The sequence below is a fragment of the Onychomys torridus genome, chromosome 1 (assembly GCF_903995425.1).
Source record: "Onychomys torridus chromosome 1, mOncTor1.1, whole genome shotgun sequence".
In the NCBI taxonomy this organism is placed as follows: domain Eukaryota; kingdom Metazoa; phylum Chordata; class Mammalia; order Rodentia; family Cricetidae; genus Onychomys; species Onychomys torridus.
This window is the reverse complement of record NC_050443.1, coordinates 69876361-69881246: the sequence shown is the minus strand read 5'-3', so window position 1 is coordinate 69881246 and position 4886 is coordinate 69876361. Positions and strand designations below refer to the sequence as shown.

Sequence of the window (4886 nt, the reverse complement as noted above, 5' to 3'; positions counted from 1 at the left end):
TCCCTCCTATATACAAATAACAGTCCAAGAAAAAAAATCAAGGAAATGACACTTCTCATAATAGCCTCAAATAATACAAAAATATCTTAGGGTAATTCTAAAAAATCACATTAAAGACTCATATATTAAAGTTTTCAAGACAATGAAGAAAGAAATTAGAGAAGACATCAAAAAATGGAAATATCTCCCATACTCTTACATTGGTAGGATTAGCATAATAAAAAAGGCCATACTACAAAGGCAATCTATAGATTCAATGCAATCCCCATCAAAATTCAAACATAATTTTTCACAAAATTGGTTTTGGTTTTGGTTTTGGTCTTTTTTGCTTTTATTGTGATTTTGTTTTGTTTTTTAAAGATAGCATCTCACCTATGTAGTGTGGGGGTGGCCAAAAAAGCTTGACCACACAGCTGCCATGACAGGCTTAGAGGCCCAGACACAGCTTCTGACAGGCAACACCTGGACCCAAGAAAAGTTATAAGCTGACCCCATACTGGGAGGGCCTGTATCTAAGGGGAAATACCTGAAATTCCAAACATTCCCTATAACCCTAGACAAATGTCAGCCAATCAGGGTCCTGAACCCTAGAAATCCCTTCACCCCCACCTCTGCTATGATAAAATCCCCACCCTGCCTGGGCTCAGGGCTCTCTGCTTTCACTGCTGAGTTGGACAGTGTCCATGCTCCAAGCTTGAAAATAAAGGCTCTTTGCTTTTACATTTGGGATTTGGTCTGCATGATGGTCTTTTAGGGGTCCCTGTGATCTGGACATAACAGTAGCCTTGGCTGTCCTGAAACTCAATATATAGACCAGGCTAGCCTAAAACTAACAGAGATCCATCTGCCTCTGCCTCCTGAGTGCTGGGATTAAAGTCATGTGCCAAAAATGCCAGGCTCAATTCTTTACATACCTTAAAAAGACAATTTTCAGCTTTGCCTGGAAATATTATGGAAAACCCATAATAGCTTTTTAAAAATCCTAAATAAGAGAACTGATGGAGCTATTATTATCACCAATTTCAAGTTGTACTACAGAGCTATTGCAATAAAAATAACATGGTACCGGCACAAAACCAGGTAAGTTAATCAATGGAATTGAATTGATGATCCAGTCAAATGTTCACACACCTAGGGACAGATGATTTTTGATAAAGAAGCCAGAAAAGAAAAAACAGCATCTTCAACAAATGGTGCTGGTCAAACTGAATGACTGCACATAGAAGAATTCAAATACAGCCATACTTATCACCCTGCACAAAACTCAAATCCAAATGGATCAAAGGCTCAAACATAAAGCTGGATACATTGAACCTGGCAGAAGAGAAAGGGAGAAACAGACTTCCACTCATTGGCACAGGAAAACACTTTCTGAACAGAACACAATTAGCACAGGCCCTAAGGTAAACAGTTAATAAATGGGGCCTCATGAAACCAAGAAGCTTCTGCACCATGGTAATCAAAATGGAAGTTCCTCAGAAAATTGGGAATCAGTCTAACTCAATAAGACCCAGCTATACCACTCTCAGACACACACCCAAAAAAAGTTCTCCCCTACCATAAGGACACTTACTCAAATATGTTCATAGAGGCTTTCTTCGTAATAGCCAGAAACTGAAAACAACCTAGATGTCCCTCAACCAAATAATGCATAAAGAAAATGTAATACATTTACAAAATTACTCAGCTGTTGAAAAAAAAATGACATCATGAAATGTGCAGGCAAAAAGATGGAACTAGAAACCCACACCCAGAAAGACAAGCATGATACATACTCACTTATAAATGGATATTAGCTGTTAAGTAAAGGATAATCACGCTATAATGCACAGACCCAGAGAGACTAAATACCAAAGAGAGCTGGGGGTGGGGGAGAATTCATGGATCTCCCTTGGAAGGGGAAATAGAATAAATTATGCAGGTGGACTGGGGGCCGGTGTGGATGGGAACAAGAGGAATCAGGTGCGGGAGGGTACTGGTAGAGACAACTGGAATGAGGCGGGAGTGGCTTGGGGGAGGTTGATATGGAAACTTCCTAGAACCTATGAAGGTGACCCTAGGAAGGACTCCTAGTAATGGAGGAGGACACAAAGCCTGTATCAGACATCTTCTGTCACCAGACCAGACACCCAGTGCTGGGACTAGGACACCAACCCAGCCACAAAACCTTTGACCCACAACCTGTCCTGCTTGCAAGATGTTCTGGGACAGTGGTGGCTCAGAGCTCTTAGGAACTGCCAATCAATAACTGGTCTAACTTGAGGTCCACTCCACTACAGGGATCCCACGCCTGGCACTGCTTATATGGCCAGGAACCAGAAGCTGGAAGGCCCATAGACCTGGAGTAGTACCAAACACAACTAGAAAAAAAAGAAAAGTCAATGAAATGGTTTCTAATGATATTCTGACTCATAAATCAGTGCCTATCCTAATCATCATCAGAAAGGCTTCCTCCAGTAGCTGAGGGGAGCAGATGCAGACACACAGCCAACCACTAGGTGGAGCTCAGGGAACCCCTCAGAAGAAAACAGGGAAGGATTGTAGGAGCCAGAGAGAGGGGTTAAGGACACCAGGAGAACATAGCCCACAGAATCAACTAAGCAAAGTTCATAGGGACTCACAGAGACTGAACTGACAACCAGGGAGCCTACATGAGACTGACCTAGGCCCTCTGCATATATGTTACAGCTATGTAGTTTGGTCTTCTCCTAACTGTGGGAGCAGGGCTACCTCTGACTCTTTTGCCTGCTTTTGGGACACTTTTCCTCCTGCTGCATGGCCTCATCCAGCCTTGGTACGAGGGTTGGTGCCTAGTCTTATAGCATCCTGTTATGCTGTTCTCAGTGGATATCCCTGGGAGGTTTGCTCTTTTTTGAAAGGAAATGGAAGAGCAGTGGATCTGGGGCAGGGAGGGGATTGAGAGAAGTAGAGGGAGGGGAAACTGTGGTCAGGATGTAATATACAAGAAAAGAATAATTAAAAAAAAGAAAGAGTATAATAGAGTATACGACTTGAAGACAAAGAATGATTCTTTCAACAAAGGGCAGACACAGACACACACACACACACACACACACACACACACACACATACCATAAACTAAAAGAAAATAATCAAGAAATGCAGCTGCAGATAAAAATATATAATTAAATAATAAATTCCACTAATGTGGAAGAAAAAAAATATTGGACAACAAGTACTAGGGACATTTATTTTTCTACTTCACTCATCTGTCTTTGCCTCCAAATGTATTTTATTGGTTAGCATTGGTGCTTTATGTAATATTACATATAATCTTGGGAGACAGTTGCTTTGATTTGCTGAGACACACACACACACACACACACACACACACACACACACATTTTTTAGAGGAGACTACAGAAGTAAGCTATTACGCAATTGCATCCATTTGGCAACACACCTTTTCCTTAGGTAACCACAGGTAACAGCCTATTTACCTAATCATCATTTCCACAAAGAGATTTCTAGGCCAAGAGAAAAGCTCAGAATCACAGTTTCTGTAGCACTAAGTGCCAAATGAGAGTAATGTGGTCGGTATTTCAAACTATCTCAATAAGCCTTAGCAAGTTACATAATCAGAACAACAGAAAGTCTGTCTAAAGCTACCCAGGATGAGCCAACTAATTTACATTATTTCTTTTGTACACAGGCTGTTATCCTGCACTAAGAGAAATATTTAAATATTTGAAGATGCTGGGTGGACTGGCTGGGAAACAGATTGTTCTTGAGGCAGTTCAGTGGCGTCTTCCTTGTCTCTGCTGCAAGCCCTCATGTGAGTCTTCGCATCGATAATCTGTGCCATCACACAGTCTATCCATTCATATAATAGCTATTTGTAAACTGACTCTGTACTATAATCCTTCACTATTAAATGTCTCAATAACTGTATTCTACCTTTAATGTCTATTTAAAGACCTAATGTTAAATCTAAACTCCACAACTTATATTGTATTCTCAAACCAAGTATTTCACTTCCCTAAACTGAAGTTTGTGCATCTGTAAAATGATAATAAATACCTCTTAGGGCGGTTGTTAGGGATTACTGAAATGTGTAAATGGAGCACAGCTTTAACATGATGCTTACTGTGACAACACTTGTCATCTTGAGTGTAATATAAATAATAAGTGAAAAGTAACTGGCTATTTGACCAATAAACAAGTCAAAGTCTAAAGGCATCTATCATATTAGATTATGGATAATCCTCATGACTTCTTAATTACCTTTGTAAAGACCTTACCTCCATTCTAGGTATGGTGTCTCATGTCTATAGTACAAGTTCTTTAATACACACATATAAGCTTCAGATAGGATTAAGAACTAAATTTCAAAAGCAAAATTTTAAGATTGTTAGCAAAAGCATTATCTTTATCATTTTGAACAGGAAAATATTCTATAAACAAAATATAGGCATCATATATAATTAAGAGAAAGAATGATTAAGCTGGCTACAGGAGACTTAGTTTTCTGCCTCAAAAGCCATGATTTTAAATAAAATAAGCACCACAGACTGTATTTGTTTTTTCTGTTTCCAGTAGAGCATATAGTGTAGAGAATACTTACACATTCATCTTAGTCTTCAAGGCTGCTCTAACAGACCCCAGTATATTGAGTGGCCGACAAATGGTCAAGTTTATTTCGCACAGTTTGGGGAGGCTGTGACATACAAGATACGACCAACAGATTTGATGTCCACTGAAGCCCACTTGGTTCATCATCAGCCATCTTTTCATTGTTCTAATATGATAGAAGGAGAAAGCTCTCTGGGACCTCTTTCAGGGGGTCACTAATCTCACCCACTTGGGCTTCCCCCATCTGCCAGTTACCTAAGGCCCTCCACATAGCTTCAGCATACAAATTTGGA

At 40.0% G+C, this 4886-nt stretch overlaps 1 pseudogene; it reads left to right on the top strand.

Moving 5' to 3' along the window:
* The first annotated feature begins 1059 nt into the window (after window positions 1-1059).
* The window catches only part of LOC118573684, a 7034-nt pseudogene continuing 3207 nt past the window's right edge, over window positions 1060-4886 (top strand).